Raw genomic sequence first — 18,543 nt, 5'->3', positions numbered from 1 at the left:
AGGTGTGGAAGGTGTGTATTGTTGCCCTGCAACTGCATATTCAATTCATTTAGCTTCACAAACATGTCGCTTAGGTAGGCCAGTTTCATGAGGAAGTGTTCATCATTAAACTTGCTGGCAAGATCGTTCCCCTCCCTGGAACCGCGTTGGTGTGAAAGGGGCATCTGTGTATTATACAGTGGGACGACACTGCTCTCGGTGCAACACGCTTGATGAGCGACTGTAGACCTCCTCGTGTTCCTGCAATAGCCTGGGCATTGTCTGTGCAGATCCCCACACAGTCCACCCATTTCATTTCGGCTTCACTCAGACAGGTGTCGATTATTTTTGAACAGTTCATCAGCTGTTGCTCTCTTTCGGACATAGTTGCAAAATAGCAAATCCTCGCTCAGATCATCTGTATCCACGTATCTGACATATGCAATTAACAGACAGTCCTTGTTACTGTCTGTAGCCTCGTCTACCTGGAGCGCAAAGTGTTTGTCCTTTACTTTCTCAACAAGCTGCTCTTTCATGTCTTCTGAGATTTCATCAATGCGTCTAGCAATTGTGTTGTCGGACAAGGGGATGGCTTTGAGTTTTTGGGCAGTTGCCTCGTCAATCAAAGTTGAAACCATATCTATTGCGCAAGGGAGTATGAGCTTCTCAGCGATGGTGTGTGGTTTTTTAGACTGGGCGATACGATAGGCCACTTTATAGTGTAGCAGGACAGGGGAAAAAGTAAACACTCCGACAGATTCCCTGAGAAAAAGGGGAGTGGCTAATCAAGCCACCCCTGAGAGAAGCTGGAGGAAACCAATCAAGGAAATGATTGGCACCTGTGTGCTGTTAAAAGGAGGACAGCATGTCATTCAACAACTAGAGAATGCAATTCCTGAAGAAATTGCTAGTGGGAATGCTTTATGCTGAAAAGCTAAACTGCTATGCTGAAATGTAATGTGTAAGAAGAAAGTGAAGAATTTAGATTGAAATGATACATGAACACTGGGGGCTTGAATGTGTGATAAGAGAAGAAAAGAAAGTAAAAAGGCTTGGAAAAGCAGCAGAATATTTGAACTGCAAACTTTTGAACTAACTTGATGGCGAATGATCTGTCGCCATGGCAACGGCATTTGATGACACCCCATAATACGCTTAGATGTGTTGATAGGAATTATAGCAATATCGTGTTTTACGGCGAGGGATGCGTTGCCATGGCAACAGCTTTTGAGGAAAACTCACTAATGGCACATAAACATGTTGAAGGCTGGACCATTAACCATTATCTGAAGTCTGGTGCTGTTTTTACCCTTTTCATAGGCGTTACGACAACATCGTGTTTTATGGCAAGGGATGCGTTTCCATGGAAATGGCATATGATGAAACCCCATAATTGACGTAGAGCTGTTGAGGGCTGGACCATTAACCATTATCTGAAGTCTGGTGCTGTTTTGACCCTTTTCATAGGCGTTACGACATCGTGTTTTATGGCGAGGGATGCGTTTCCATGGAAACGGCATATGGTGAGATGTCAGATTTGACGTAGAGCTGTTGAGGCATGGAGAGGTGATATACAGGAGAAGATTGTGGGACGACCGGACCGTGTCCATTGGAGCTACAGCGACATCGTGTTTTATGGCGAGGGATGCGTTTCCATGGAAACGGCATATGATGACACCCCATAATTGATGTAGAGCTGTTGAGGGCAGGATCATTAACCATTATCTGAAGTCTGCTGCTCTGGGCATGTCAGTTGGAGTTATGACATCATCGTGTTCCATGACACAGGTGTTTATATTTGAGCTAACAACGTGTCCAGAGATCAAAGGTTTCCATGGTGATAGGAGAGCATTTGCATTGTTCTGAATGAGAGATAAACCTCTTACATGTGAACGTTTTGTTGAAGAACCGTAACAGATATCGGTGAAATTTCAAAGTGTGAAGCATGTCAAGGAACTTCAGCATCTGAAGTGTACTTTTTGTGTACCTTCGGGTTAATAATGTGGCCTTTTTGGCAGATTAACTAAAGGTGTGCGGCTGCTGTGGTGGGGAAATATGAGGCTGAACTTACAATGGGGTTTAATGGAGACATGTTGAAAGTTTTTGTCACTTCATGCCCTCAAGAGGCATTTTGTTTAATTATTTTGCTTAATTATTTTTATTTTTCAATCTACGGGATGTTTTCCTACGTTTCTCATGAAAAATTATGGTTTGGGAATTATGGCAGGTTTAAAAGAAAATATGAAGGCAAAATTAAATCTGCCCTCCACTCTAGCTGTGACATCACGCACTCTAAAATCTGAAGAAGGCCTCTTTACCAAGGTCTGAACAATGTTTAATATCTCTAAAAGTATGAATCAGATTTAAAAGTTGTGATACACGAATAATGTCAGAATGATGTGTAACATTTTAAAGTTGGAATGAGGTTTCTGAATGAAAGTATGAAGGAGCAGTGGGATGTATCTCTGGAATTATGAAAGTTATGAAAAGTAATAGCCATCGATTCCCGACCGAGCTGAACGTTTTGATGTTTGAACGGAGTTTCTGCGATATGGAATGTGGGAGAAGAAGAGGTGCAAAATAACCCGGCGGAATAATAAAGAATTTCGTGCGTAGCATAACAGATAATTGGAATGCTGTATCAGCATTCCCACTAAAAAAGAGAAAGAACCAAGAGGAAGTCGGATCTAGCAAGGAAGAAAGTGGACTTCATCAGAGAAATCAGGCTATTTTGGGGAGTTTTGCCACTGAACCCAGAAGCTGTTGGGGAAACATTTAACTTTCCCCTTCCCAGTTAAACCCTGCAATCCGGTGATCTACTCTGGCCTGTCACCCTCAGAAAAGTTATTCTCACTACACCAATATCATTTCCCCTCCTCTTGCACTCTACACCCACACACCACACTCTGGACTGGGAAAACAGAACTTTACAACTTTACTTTCACACATCCCTATCCCTTGAACTACACTCTTAAACTGAGTGACAAAGGACAAAAAAGACTTCTTCCCCCCCACACTCACTCACAGTCAATCCCCATGATTTAAACAATCGTAGGCTCTCGGAGTCACATAAGTGATTGATGTTTTGTGAGTTAATTTTACTTATTTGTTTGTGTTTTTGTATCTACTGGATTTAAGTTTTTCTGGTAAATAGTCTGTGACATGAGTTGTTTGTTTAATGTACTGATTATTATTTGTATTAAAAATACAGACATTTTATGTTGAAAGTGACTTGGTTGATTATTATTTTTCCTTTGTAAACTTCAGTAGCTAGGTCACCGGGCTATCCCTCTGTTTCTGCGTGTTTAAGCATATTATTTTTTGACAGCTGGCTATATTAAATATTCCTCTGTCTGGCGCCCAAATTAAATGTATTCGTTCAGGGATAACACCTACACTACAATACGAGGCAAGTTGAGCATTATATGTGACAGATGCTGTTTTAACAAAGCAGATCTGCTGACCACGATATTCTCATCACATCATTGGGGTGTGTGGTCTCCAAGTGACGTTTCAGCTTGTTTGGTTTCATGCTCTCTGCTGCTAAGGTTTTGAAACAAGAGAACACACACTGGTCGTTCCTCCCAGGGCCGGCCCTAGACCTTTGGGGGCCCTAAGCAAGCTTTGGCTTGGGGGCCCCCCTCACTCTAGCGCGTTCTCACTACACACAACACGGAACCAACTTTTGTCTTATGATGTTAGCATAAGCACACATATTGTATAAATAAGCATGTACACACCGTGGACCTAACCTCCTCTAAGGGGGTCCGTGGGCTTGCTCCCCCGGGAAGATTTTCTTTTAAATATTGAAGTTAAAAGCATCAATCTGGTGCACTTTGAGAGCAAAATTAAGAGATCTATGGATACATCTCTCAACACCCATATGAAACAGAACTGCAAACAGATTTTTCTTTATGGATATTTTACAAATCACTTAAACTGTATTCTTGTTTTGTCATATAGTATTTCATAACTGTTTTTCATTTATTCTCTCTGGCTGTCCATCTCCTAAAGTTCACATAGAAACTAGCTGTCAATAGGAATATCATTCAGAAGAATTATAATTTCATGCAAAAATCTGTCACAAAAAGAGGTTGCACATTTAAATTCAGGTGTTGTTATGGCAACGTCAGTGGCCAAACAGCCACATTTACTGCTGCAAATACGTTCAAACATGCTGTTGACACGTAAAGCAGTGGCAACTATGCCACCATTTCAGCTGACTTTTTCTCAGAAATACTGTCACATAACATCCATATATTTTGAAAATCACGTGATCGGCTCCGATCCCCGATCACGTGATCGGATCGGGACATCTCTACAATTAATTAAACATACTTATCACGGCGACGGTGTACTGAGATTATTTATATTTTTCTAGGGGGGCCCCCTAGCAAAAAAAAAAAAAAAAAATCTCAGTAATGGCTGCGGGGCCCTAAGCGGCCGCTTATGTCGCTTAATGGGTCGGGCTGGCTCCGGTTCCTCCCCACCTACCACGTCAGATGTGAAGCCAAGGGAGATGTATGATTCATCATACTTTCTTGATTTGGGCTTAGTTGCTGTAAAGCTTGTCGTAGGCTCATCCACTTTTCTTTTAACCTGTTAAGCCCGAGAGACCCCGGTACCGGGGCACTGCCGCAACATCTTGCAGGAAACAGTGTCTGAGGGCATGTTCATTTAATAAACTATGAATGTTTTATATCCATGTAACGGGAAGAAACTCATCTAACTGATCATTTTTTATTTTTTTTTTTAAAGAAAACCCACAATGCTAACACTGAGCCTCTGAATTAGCAACGAGCGAAAAATGCTAACAGATTACTGCACCGAAAATCACTCACAAAACCTTATTATTTATATTTTCTCCACATCCATGACATCGATTCACATCGTGAGGTGACACAGAATCGTCATCGTCATGGGTACCCTCATTATCACTGAATTATACGAATTTGCGACGTTATAAACAAAAACAGACATCAAAACATGTGGCGCTAGGTAGCTAAAAATGCTAACATTCTTACCTTGGCTCTGTAGTCTCTCCAAAGTGGTCTTCAATGGCATTAAAACGATAAAAACGCTGCTGAAGTTAATCCATAGGTTAATCCAATGTGTCTGTGTCCCTTTGAAATGATTTCTGATAATCCATGAGCAATAAGACGGATAACCCATGCTATTCCGTTTCTAGATGTCAGAGCTAGAATATAGCTTCACTCTAATGCAAAATTACATGCGCAAAGCCCCCACCTTTTTGTTTCACAATGAGTGTGTGTGGGGGACTCCCCCTTCGATTCTATTGGCTCTAACGGTCAGAAAGAGGTGTCAACCATCAAAATCGACCAATGGGTTCCAGAGATATGAAAAAAAAACGTTTCCACCCAAATCACCTCAGAGGTGGAGTGTTTTTTGCTAAATCTCTCTCAAAAGGTCAAATGTCACTTGTTTTGCATCAATCTTGATACAGGGTACTTATTATATGTTGTACTTTGGATTCCTAAAGCTTTTAGTCTACCTTACCATCATCCAAGGGTAGTTTTCACTATAAGTACAAAATAATTTTTGGACGGACACTATAATTTACAGTTTTTTACTATGTAAAATCTGAATTTTCTTTAAAATAAAAAACATCTATATTGATTCTGACTTTTCTACATCCAACTCACAGGTTTATCATTACTTTGAGAAAAAAGATTATTAATTTAACCCTTTTAGAAGGGAAGATATGGTCATTTGTTCTGGGAATGTCATTTTCGAGCCTGAGACCTGAAAAACAGGCTCAAGGCTTAACAGGTTAACTGACGGCTGTGTTAAAAACTTCTCAATTTTGTAGATTTATTTTCGAGCAGTGTTTGTTAACAATTTCTTCCCACGCCCCCCCCCCTGCAGTACACTGTAAAAACTGTTGCTTTGGTAAAACTTAAAAAATATGTGTCAAGTGGTTCCAAGCAATTTTAAGAGTTTAGTCAACGTTTGCATTTTTTGAGTTGGTGAAACGTACTTTCTTTAGTTTTCCTATACTCAAGAACGTGTTACTTTGCTAAAACTTAAAAAATATGTGTCAAGTGGTTCCAAGCAATTATAGGAGTTGGGTAAACTCACTAATGTGATTTTTTCTGCAGGTGAAAAGACGAGTTGAGCCTACAATTAAAAGCCAAGATATTAAGTGTAACCAATGCAAATAACAATCTGCTAAGAACCACATAAGACAAGAATAAATCAAGTAAATTATAAAACACAATTGAGTTGCCGGAACCTATATACGACAAACTCTTCCTGATTTCAATCCAACCCTTTAAATATTTGATAGCATTGAAACATTGCAGATTAAACAAATAAATTAAAAAAGGGAACATGATGGACATGTTAATACATTTTTATTAAAATTTGATTATTTCAAAACAGTAACAAGTTTGTTTAAAAGCACAACACATTAACATACATGGAGACACATGGTTATTACTTGATGGTTATTCCAACTGCATCTGGCTCGTGGGCAACGTATAACTTCATGCTATGCATCACGAGCCTGTTGCACTTCGACCTCTGCTGTTCCCTGTATATACAAACAAAACACTACATTGAGTACAAATCAGGACACACCATGTGTTTTCCTCAACAACAAAAATCAAATCTGTCTTGAAAACAAAACGAGACAGTTTACATTAGCTGGTAACAGAGGTGCTATTCACATGCATTACAAGGGGTTTAAGTCATCAAATAAAAGGCTGGTTTGTAAGAAAATGAACCACATAGTCATGATATTGATATAGTTCATAAAATGTCCAACTACTTCTTTTTAACCCCACCTCATGCTCAGAGATTTACATAAAAGTGGCACATGGGTCCTAGAATAAATAAGAACAGATGATTATTTCAACTTTTATCTTCATAAGTGAGAGCGCAGGCCAGTCTACATGAATGCAGGGCATGGCACGTTTCTGTCCAAAGGTTCCATGATGGAGTCGATAATGTTTTAAAATATGACTTTGAGTGGTGACACTAGTGCTGCATAGTTTACATCTCCATCCCATCAGTGATTCAAAAAATAGAAATGGGTACGTTTACCTGATGCTCATTATATTAGAATGTAAACGTAACACGTCTTGAATTAACCTCTGAAACAACAACTTTAGTCTGACACACTCAAGGGCTTACCTAATGTGAACCTGAAGTCCATAGCAGGAGGCAAAATGTCTTCAAGAGGAGGTGGGACTGTTTTCTGGTGAGGCAAATAAAAGAACAAAATAGTTACATGATGACAATGTGTGACGGTCGCAGATTGATCTAAGTGTTTCTTATAAACTGTAGTGGCAGGGGAAAAGGTTAAGGCATGTGGTTTATATTGAAATGAAATGAAAACTATGATACATGTGTATTAGCCTCGCAACTACAGATGGAGCATCTTATTTCAGACTCCAGCTTACTGCTTCCTGCCTACTACCTGCCAGTTACCTGCCTAAGACCTGCCAAAGACCAGTATCTGGGAATGTTAAGCCCTCCCACTATTTTCCAAGAGGGCGTTCAAGAAGTAAGCAATCAATCCTGCAAATTAACCCTTAGTTGTTCAATATATTTATTCAGACAATGTGAGTAGAAATACAGAAATTCTGCTCCCACCTAAGGCCAACGTTGCAATATTACAACATTTCCCTAAAAACTTACCAAAACGTAAACATTTTTAAAACTCTTTAATTTCTGCTCCAGAGGCCAGGGGTTAAATTGGGATTTGATATGTGGGGGGTCTCTGTTAGAAGGTGCGACGGGGGGGGGGAAAGAGAGTTAGACGCTCGTGAATTGTCAACGGGGGGGGGGTGGGGTGTGTTGTTCTCCAGAACTCACAGCTGGCCAGGGATAAGTCCCGACTCTCCCGACGGCCAATCCGTGCCTCCCCTGACTGCACGTTGCTGACACACACCGCTGCAAACTCTCTGCACGGAGGAGCCGCGGAGGAAGAGACACACGTTCACTAAGCCGAAAAAACTATATCCGGTCACAGTGATCTGCTATTTTAAAGTAAATTCTACACATATCGACCCTAAATATAGCATATATATATACACTGTGCCACTACAGTTGATCTGTGTGTCTACAAAGAAAGCTTTTCATTTGCTAGATGCTGATGTAGCTATTTGGATTACTTTTGAAGATGCAGTTGGGAATATTTCCTCAACCCTGCTTTGTTATTTTCAGAAAAGTGAAACTTAAATAGGCCTATAAAATGATAGAATTTAAAAGAGTCTTGAAAAAGCATGGTGATGGCAATAAATGCATTAATGAATCTCCAAAATCTACAGAATACATTTAATTTAAGGGGAGCAGTTACTGAGAAGTATATAATGCGAACTGCTACCAATGGTGGCCTATTTAGTTTATTAAGAAATACATATTTTTAGCTTATTTCAGACTCCAGCTTACATACATTTCCCGCCTAAGGATAATATTCCCACAGTGCAGCATAATGTACAGTATCACACTGTATTACAAATTCAAAGTAAATGACTGTGGGTAATACAGCAATTTACTGCCTAGATTACAGATTTTGTTTACAGTGTATGTTGCATGTTTTAAATGTATTGTATTTTCTTGTTTAAAATGAAATGTGTTTTAGATTGACTTTTAAAATCTAACTAACTACAGATGAAAAATAGCCTCTTGGCTAACTCTAAGAAGAAAGGGTAGACATATCTGTACTTAGTGCCAAGTAGCTAAGCAGGTATTCACTCAGAGGGGGGTAGGTACTAAATGCCACCCATTTACATGTAGGCAAACAAAGTCAAAAATCAACATACAGTAGGGGGGTGGGGGATGGTGAACGGTATGTGGGACACTGAAAAGTCTATGTTAAAAAGCCTCAGTCACCTTAATTCATGTAATAAAAACATCTCGGGTCAGTAACACTGAAAGCTAAATGTGCAATACCATGTTCAGCTCTGTTACTATTTATAATGTTATTGTTGTTACAACAGAAGATGTTTTTCTTTATATTGAAGTTAAATGCATCAATCTGGTGCACTTTGAGGTCAAAATTAAGAGATTTATGGATACCGCTGGAAAAAGCTGCAGTACATATGCCAGGCCTGTACGTAGCGCTGTAACTTCCTCCACAAAAGCAGCCTTCTGTTTATTCAACGTGGTGGGGGCTGAGGGAACCGGGCAGAGTTTTTCGCCGGTCAACGTGTGTGAAAGTTTAAATCTTCCTTATTGAGCTTTAAAACAAATGAATAACGACTATATATAATAATAAAATAAACACTGGCTGTTGTTATGCCTGCTGTAACGTTAAATTACTCCGTTCTCCGCTTGTAATTATGCCGTTACAAGCTTCATAGTTGTATTTATCATCTAAATTTGCAGAAACAAGTTTCATATTCTGAAAGCCAAGACTTTGTTTATATATTATACGTGGGTAGCTATGACGTCAGAAGGAGTTACCGTAAATGAGAGCTGCCGTAAAAGTGTTTCTAGGATTTCTAAACGAACTATTACAGCTGTTATAAAGCATTAAATAAAAAGTCATGAAAGAGATAAGGAGGAGAAAAGGTTTAAGGAAGTAAGCAATGAATACAGAATGTCGAAATCCTCTGTTTCACGCAATGTCGAACATTGAAGACAGAGGACGGCGGTCCCCCAATCTACACAGCGGGAGAAAGAAGATCATAAAGCAGATCGGAGGAGACATCACGATCTTCCCACATTAGTGCAATTCACCTATACTTAACCCCAAATAAAAGAACCCAATAAAAACAGTTGTTAAATAATAGTGAAGTCACGTTGTAATAATAACTCATCTCTCGGTTTGAGTGTTCTTTTTCTGCTTTGCCTAAAGCCACTGTGTCAAGTGTCTAGTGACTATTTCTCTTAGCGGATGCATGTCAATTTAAATCAATACATACAACTATTTTTTAAATCAATAAAAACATTTTCTAAATCCATAAAAGCATTTCAATTAAGATTGGGAGTCATGTCGTTACTTTGTTGAGAATGTGGCCATGTAATAAACGGGATAATTTGCAGCGACTTGGTCATTGTGGGGAAAAATAACACCCAGGGATCCTGATCGTTTCAATGAAGTTGAATACAGAATATTCATATTTGTCAGTGATTTCATGTCAATTCGGCGAACATAAACATAAATGATCGTGGTGAAGATGATTAAATTAGGATTAAAAATCGGGAGAGCCGGCTGCATTTCCTCTCGTTCGTTTTTTTCGACTAAACATTATTTTGTTAAATAACAACATGGTGATGTTTTGTAAATGATTACATGTCTCTTATTTAGCACAGACTATGATCCTATCCGTGACATGGATCTTAACAAAGATCCGCTATACATTAGTACCAGACATACTGTACATCCAGCTTACTGTATCGAAGTTGATTTCACATGAGCTCCAGTGTGGAACCCCACTGCACCCCCTGGTGGATCAATGATCCATTGCAGCTGGCTTCACAATAATTAAATTTATTTATCACGGGGGCGGTATCAAGTCAGACTGGGGGCCGGCTCTTCATCACGAACCGATCACGGGCCGATCACGGACCGTGCACGAGCCAATCACGACCCTCGCGTTTCAAACTGTCTGAAATAAGATGCTCAATCTGTACAGTGGTTAAATGTCCACTTTTATGTATGGTTTGAGGGTGTGGGTCATTAAGCCTCATCTACATATTCACCTGTCGCAGCATGCACGGAGCCTTTATAGTGGGTGCGTCACCGGGATGTCAGGGGTTGGTTCTCACGGGAGGAGGAAGTGTGTGTGGCGATTGCTGGTATTCAGCGGGATATAGTAATTTCCTCAGCATGTAAATATATGGTTAAATGCAACGGGGAAGTTAATGGAAAAACCGAATCTGTGGATATTGCATCGACCGACCAAGAAGCACGTCTCCGTGGAGAGGACGCGCTCAGAAAGAGAGATATTCTCTACAAACACGGGGTGAGATCGCTCCTCTGGGACACGCCGGTCCTCGTGTTTCCTTTTTTTGTGGATTATAGCCTGAATAGGCCTACAAACATTTCTGTTTTTGTCGCCAACGGGCGCAGGAGCAATGAACAATGAACAAGCCGTCGATCGCCATGGAGGAGCACACAGCCTCTGTGAGGGGGAGAGTTGGGGAGAGGAGAGCTGGGGAGAGGAGAGCTGGGGAGAGGAGAGCTGGGGAGAGGAGAGCTGGGGGGAAGAGAGCTGGGGGGGAAGAGAGCTGGGGGGGAAGAGAGCTGGGGGGGGGAGAGAGCTGGGGAGAGAGCTGGGGAGAGAGAGAGAGAGAGAGAGAGCTGGGGAGAGAGAGCTGGGGAGAGAGAGAGAGAGCTGGGGGAGAGAGAGAGAGAGAGCTGGGGAGAGAGAGAGAGAGAGAGAGCTGGGGAGAGAGAGAGAGAGCTGGGGAGAGAGAGCTAGAGAGAGAGCTAGAGAGAGAGCTAGAGAGAGAGCTAGAGCTAGAGCGAGAGAGAGAGCTAGAGAGAGAGAGAGCTAGAGAGAGAGCTAGAGAGAGCTAGAGAGAGAGAGAGCTAGAGAGAGAGAGAGAGCTAGAGAGAGCTAGAGCGAGAGAGAGAGCGAGAGAGCGAGAGAGAGAGCGAGCGAGAGAGCGAGCGAGAGAGCGAGAGAGCGAGAGAGCGAGAGAGCGAGCGAGAGAGCGAGAGAGCGAGAGAGCGAGAGAGCGAGAGAGAGAGCGAGCGAGAGAGAGAGCGAGCGAGAGAGCGAGAGAGCGAGCGAGAGAGAGAGCGAGCGAGAGAGCGAGAGAGCGAGCGAGAGAGAGAGCGAGCGAGAGAGCGAGAGAGCGAGCGAGAGAGAGAGCGAGCGAGAGAGCGAGAGAGAGCGAGCGAGAGAGCGAGAGAGCGAGAGAGCGAGCGAGCGAGAGAGAGAGCGAGCGAGAGAGCGAGAGAGAGCGAGCGAGAGAGCGAGAGAGAGCGAGCGAGAGAGCGAGAGAGCGAGAGAGCGAGCGAGAGAGCGAGAGAGCGAGAGAGCGAGCGAGAGAGCGAGAGAGAGAGCGAGAGAGCGAGAGAGAGCGAGAGCGAGCGAGAGAGCGAGAGAGAGAGAGCGAGAGAGCGAGAGAGCGAGAGAGAGAGCGAGCGAGAGAGCGAGCGAGAGAGAGCGAGAGAGAGAATAAATATACATAAAAAGAAAGAATGCTAACTAGGTAAGATAAGAATAAACCAGTTTAAATGATTTGTTATTGGTTGTGATCATATTCTAAAGATGTTTGGATTATTGAAAAGTATACAGCTCTCTTTCATCTGAGTGTTGAGAGCTGTATCCATCAATTCATGTTGTGCTCAAAGTGCACCAGATTGATGCATTTCACTTAAATATTTAAAAAGAATCTTCACGGGGGTACATGCCCCCCGACCCCCCTAGAGGAGGTGAGGACCCCCCTAGAGGAGGTGAGGCCCGTCCACCCCCAAATAAAGCAGGTTAAAATAATTAAATTGCATGCATGTTCTTTTAGTAAACACTGCAAACGAGTCCCACAGACCCAAACAGCACACAAAGGTTAAAGGTCAGCATATTATAATGTTAAAATGTGCTAAATATATACACTGCAAAAAAGAAAGAAAAAAAGGAGTAAAAGTAGCCCCCGACTTGTTTTATTTTTTAAAAGTAGCCCTCACCCTAAAAAAGGTTGGTGACCCCTGTAATATTGTTTCATTCAAGAACCCCTTGTGCGTTTAATTAACACAGCTATTTTAGATAGTTGATCATCTGTAACGATTCATTTCAGTAGAATTTATTAAAACATCTTTAATTCAATTAATGGAATTAAACATAATTAAAACATAAGTATCATTTAAAACGGTATTGTATTTATATACATTTATAAGGATGGCATTGGTAGATACCAGTAAAATTCCATGATTCTCTACAAAGCGGATCCCAATTACTTCAATATACACTCCTTTATCTCGTTTGCATACTGTCTAATATCTGCTTTATATTGTGGTAAAACATCTCCTTAATACAACTATTTATTGATATTTCTCGCATTTTACTGGACTACATTGAACACATCTTGCTGACGTTATAAATGCATCCTCGCCCAATACACACTTTTACTGAATTACGTCTGAATGCACCTTAACTGAAGAGAGCTAACGTTAACTCTCCTGCAGATTCCAACATGGATTTGCATTTATAGCGTTGCATAAGCATGAACAATATAGTTTGCACTTAATTTTTTATTAACTTACTTGTTTTACGATGGTTTGAAGAGGATCCAACGCAAACACGTGTCCAACTGCTGAAGAATCGCTGCAAAGAGGAACAGCAAGTCTCACACCGCGGAATTCTCGTTTGAGGGCGTGGCATGACCGTGACGTTGACAAAAGCATTTTAATGAAGTTTTCCATAACGTATTTAGAAGAAAGTTCAGAAAATGTGATATTAATTGAACAAAATAATGAGTTCTTAAAACATGTTCTCATTGTTGCTTAAGTGTTACTTATTTAAACGCACATTGAAAAAAAACTAATTTAGGGCAAGTAAATTACATAAAAAAATTGAGTTTTGTTGACTTCACCATCGGAACTGTTTTTATAGGGTCGTGCCCCACAGTTTGAAAACCATTGGTCTAAGGAGTCAAACCATTAAGTGAGAACGAGTTATCAACAGTCTTTCATTTTCATCAGTGACCATTATAATATACCTTTATCAATATTCCAAAAAACAATTAAAGTCCAACAATTTCTACAGTAGGTATCAACAAACCAACAATTTTGGTTACTTAAAAAAACCTGATGATTCGACAAACGGGTCCCTTTAGCACAGGTGTGTGCAAGTGGGGAAAATAAAGAGAATTTGAACATTCCTTAAGCTCTCTTTTTTAACTAGGCACTATACTTCCATCACTTTTCTATATGAACAGTACAATACCAGGTCTGCCTTTGTGAAGAGACTTCCCAAACGTGTGCCCTAACACATTGTTAAAAAAAACAAGCACTACTTTGTTTCAAGCTTTCCTCAGGCCTATTTTAATGCTCTGTAATTTAAGTCTGCCTTTTCACTGGTTTTCCCTTTGTTTCCCTCACTCTGTCGGGCATGTTACATATTTTCAGACTTTGCTTTTGTAAGTCTGAATCCATCTCTCTTTATCTGTTGATTCTATCACACATTCTTTGCAGAAAATGTGTGTACATAGTGTTAAAAAATAGACGTGCAGTTTTAGGGTGACGCAGTAACTGCAGATAAATCTCGTCTCAACAAATGTGTCAGAAATGTAATGGAATTGGTCCTGTGATCCATTTCCAACCCTCTGAGAGGCTCAAGCCTTGTGATCGTAGAGATAACATCTCACTCCGTCTCCACAGAATACCAATGTCATACTTACCCTTGTCTCTGACTGCAGGACTTCTACATGGATTCATTTGAGTCAAACAACTTTCTGTTGCCCTGAGAAAATTATAAGTTAGGCAAGAAATATGGTGCCGTGTGAGAGACAGGAACCTGAAAGGAAAGACAAAGTCCTGAAATGTATCTGAAAACCCAAAGGTTTTTCCTCTTTGCAAATGTTCTAATGAAACAGGTGTTCCCTTTATCCCGCTGATATGAGAGCTGGAAAATGTGTTCACTCCTGCAGTGTTAATTTCGTCAACGAAAACTATGACGAAAAATGTTCGTCAACGACCTTTTTTACATGACTAAGACGAGACGATGACGAGCTAAAAATAGATTCTTGATAACGAAAATTTGACGAAATGTATATTTAGTTTTCGTTGACGAGACGAGACGGGACTAAGGTGTTAATGGTGGACTATCGGACATTCAAAATGCAGGGTATTTCCCCCCAAGTGTCCGTCTTGTCTGTCAAAATGCATCTTACATTTCTAACTTGCAATATCATTATTTCCGCTCTCTTCACTCCAGAAGAGCGATCTCCCTCTCTCTGTGTGCGGGGGCGGGGCCTAACAGACACGCTGCAGCGGCACACAGATCTGCCGGGGACGGAGCGTTCAGAGAGTATAGAGACACTCTACAAGACTCGATGTGGACAAAGCTCGTTTGCCATGTTTTCGCGTTAGCGCGTTGACACGAGTAGAGTAGTCTGTCCAAACAGCCGGCCAAAAGGCGTCATATTCAGTCGGAGAAATGCACAATTTTCGACTTCCTTAACTCGTAGCTCTGTTGCCCCAATTACGAGTAACGTTATCACATCAGGTGTGCAGAGGTGGGAGAAGTACTCAGATCTTGTAGCTAAGTAAAAAAATACCATAGTGTAGGAAGAGTTCCTCAAGTCAAAGTATGATCATCAAAATATATTTAAAGTAGCAACAGTAAAAGTAGTCATTGTGCAGATTGGTCCATTTCAGAATAATATATATGATATGTTTTATAATGATTGATCATTAAAGTGTTCTCAAAGCTAGTAAAGGTGCAGCTAGTTTGAAGGACTTTGTATACTGCAGGGTAGCTTGTGAATTTACTAAAGTCTGAGTTAACACTTGATTATATTTCACATCATTCATCCACATCTGTAAAGTAACTAAAGGTATTAAATACATGTAGTGGAGTAGAAGTACACAGTAGCAAAACATTTAAATACTCCAGTAAAGTACAAGTACCTCAACATTTTACTCAAGTACAGTACAATATTTTAACATAATTATATATATATTTCATTTATTTCACATTTAAATAAAGCAATTAATTCGGTTAACAATTTGTTAGTTTTTTCCTTTAAAAAATAACAAAAAGTAAATACAAGAATACCGTTAAAGTACCGGATCGATAAGCAGTATTGATAAGACTAGTAGTACCGTAGAAAACCTTAACGATACCCATCCCTAGATATTACACAAGTAAAGTGTTAAGAGAGTGAAATGTTGCTTTACGAATTTCAACACTTGATGCTGTCACCTTGATTACAATTTCAGATACCTGTATTTGCCTAACTGAATTGGTTTAAAGAGAAAACATTTTGACTAAAAGTTGACTAAAATGTAATTTTTCATCGACTAAAAGTAGACTAAAACGTTTTGAGTTTTCGTCGACTAAAACTAGACTAAAACTATGAAGGATAGAAATGACTAAAATGTGACTAAAACTAATAACCATTTTCGTCTAAAGACTAAGACTAAGACTAAATCAAAAACAGCTGCCAAAATTAACACTGCACTCCTGCCTCATTTACATTCATATGAGACAGGATTAGAATAGTAACAAGCCTTTTATCACATATACAGCAATTTCTCTCGTGACAATGTGGTTTCCTTATCCTGCGTGGTGCAGATGAAATCTTCTTTGACCCGCTGACAGCGACTGATTATGAATGAAGGGTCAAATAAAAAAATAAGTTATATCATTACAACATGCAGGTTTAACTGGCATAAAAGGATCAGTCAAACTGTCTCTGGTGGGGGCTGATTTATTCAAACCCCCAGCGGTGTAGGTGTTTTTCTGTGTGTGAGGGCAAAGCAATCTTCCATCAATATGGAGCAGAACACTTACAGCGGGATGCCTACTAATGTATCATGTCAGTATGCACTCATGATGGTTTGCAAACCTTGTAGGATTCTTTTGACCGAAGATAGCAGTTTAGAGCAGCGGTTTTCAAAGTGTGAGGCGCACCTCCCCGGGGGGACGCCAGAGAGCTTCAGGGGAGGCGCAGCGTCCGAAAACCCCTGGTTTAGAGCATATCGAGGAAGCAAGAACTTTCCTGAGTGTGTTTCAAAGAAGAACTAGTGAGGTATAAACATGGATATTAAAATATTAAAAAAAAACTGTTAAATATACAATTATGATGCAGCTAATGACAGCTCACAGTTGTTGCTTGTCATAATAATGCAACCCGCATTCTAGCTTGTTTCTGTTGACTGTCAGAGCAAGCAATATAAATATTTGTCACTCTGATTAGAGCTCTTGAAATGCTGATACATGGCATACCTCAACACTCAACAACTGAATCTGAGCCGACCAAAAGTAACCCCACCCATACAGCTTCACAAACAGTGTGTGGATGCTTTTAAGACGTGGATAAACATCATTGTCAAACTTTGCAAATGACTTCGTACTTTTTCCTTTTAGTGGAGCTATGCTACTAGTTGCATTTACTGAAGCAGGCTCACATGTACCAACAAAATGCTTTTTTTGTCATTGCTCATAGTGATTGCTCATAGTGATGAACCTTCAGAGAAATATAAGTTGAATCTGCAGCTCCCCTGAGCTTATTGGAGGGTTTTAAGTTTATAGCAAGCTTAATGTTAAGATAATTGTTTATTGTTGTTTTTATATTCCACGTTAATCTGCAATATAGGCAACAAGTTTTAGCACAATAACATGCGCCAGAGAAGGACCATCTCAGCTCAAATCTACTTTAACTAGCATCAATTTCTTGCATGGAATTTTCTAGATTCGGGCGATAACAAACATGTAACTATAGACTGACAAAAGAATTATCGCAGATCTTTTGAACAAAATTTGCTCTTACAAATACCTTTTAGATAGTATTTGGAAATATTTATTCTGCACTAGATATTGACAATTGTCTGTCCTCTGCCTTTCTGTGTATTCAAGCTTTACAATTTCAAACCCCCTGTTATAGTCCTGGCACATACTGTGTTGCTATCACGCAGTTAGTGTGTGTATTTATGTGTGAGTTTGCATCAAAGCAATCAGCTGACATACTCTAACTCTGCCAGCTAGGGCCTGTGTGTTGTCTTCAGCACCCGCTGTGTACTCCCGTTCCCGAGGCTGTGCATGGCTCTGCATATCGTAACCCTGTGACAGTGCCAGTCTCTGTGTGGCTCTGTGCTAATGGTTTCCTTTGAATCATAAATTAGACTTGAAAGGAGGGAGAGGATGAGCACATGATTGAGGACTGAGAGATACAGAGTGAGCTTGATAGATTTTTCTATCATTAATACAGATTGTCTTGCCACAGAGCCTCTATCAGGATAAGGTAATTAATTACATTGATTTCATTTGTCAGTCAAGTATTTTATCAGAGTGTAGTCTTCATTCAGTGTGCATGTGTGTGCCTGCTGTAGAGAATTAGCCGGGTCACACAAGGGCCTGTCAAAGGACTTTGTCTGTAATTAAAGACTGTCTGGCGGCAGCATGTTTCCTATTAGGCCACCAGTATCACATCCCAGCCATGTGACTCTGGCACTGTTCCCCTGTTTAATAAAGTTTAACAGAAACACTCAGCAAATTGTCCACATCACTGTTTGGATTTGTTGGTGGCAGTCTAGTAGCAATTGATGTTTTTTTTAGCAGGGGTGCGTTCCTCTTGAAATCTCCAGAATGATTTATTATTTTTATATGATAACCCAATAAACTGAATTTAGTGTTCATTTTTATAATAAATATACAGAACACGTTTCTAGATTATGCATTTGTAAAGACATGGAGAGAAAAGATAATCAAAGACTTTACTGTCTCAATACAAACTGGGGCCAATGTACTTAAAAAAAAAAAGCTACATTTGAACAATGGAAATGTACAAAATTAGTTTATGCGTTGTTCCCTCGAGCAGAAGACTTCTCATGGCCAATTAGATGGCTGAACACACGGTGTTCTGCTGGAATTAAGAGCACTTCTTATTCAAAGCCTCAGATTGGAAGTCAGGGAGCATTTC

General features: G+C 40.3%; 1 protein-coding gene and 1 long non-coding RNA gene across 2 annotated transcripts in view; one reads left to right on the top strand and one right to left on the bottom strand.

The window, feature by feature from the left end:
* The window catches only part of gpat2 (glycerol-3-phosphate acyltransferase 2, mitochondrial), a 153,779-nt gene that overhangs the window by 33,905 nt on the left and 101,331 nt on the right, over window positions 1-18,543 (top strand). The window lies entirely within an intron of this gene.
* On the bottom strand, window positions 6,385-7,175 carry LOC117472480. Its single transcript, XR_004554935.1, has 2 exons — window positions 7,135-7,175; window positions 6,385-6,532 (listed from the first exon to the last, which is right to left on the bottom strand). It is a non-coding gene; the product is annotated as an uncharacterized LOC117472480 (long non-coding RNA).

This window comes from Trematomus bernacchii, unplaced genomic scaffold (genome assembly GCF_902827165.1).
Source record: "Trematomus bernacchii unplaced genomic scaffold, fTreBer1.1, whole genome shotgun sequence".
NCBI classification, from domain to species: Eukaryota; Metazoa; Chordata; class Actinopteri; order Perciformes; family Nototheniidae; genus Trematomus; species Trematomus bernacchii.
The sequence above is the reverse complement of the archived record's forward strand: the minus strand, read 5'-3'. Positions and strand labels throughout refer to the sequence as shown.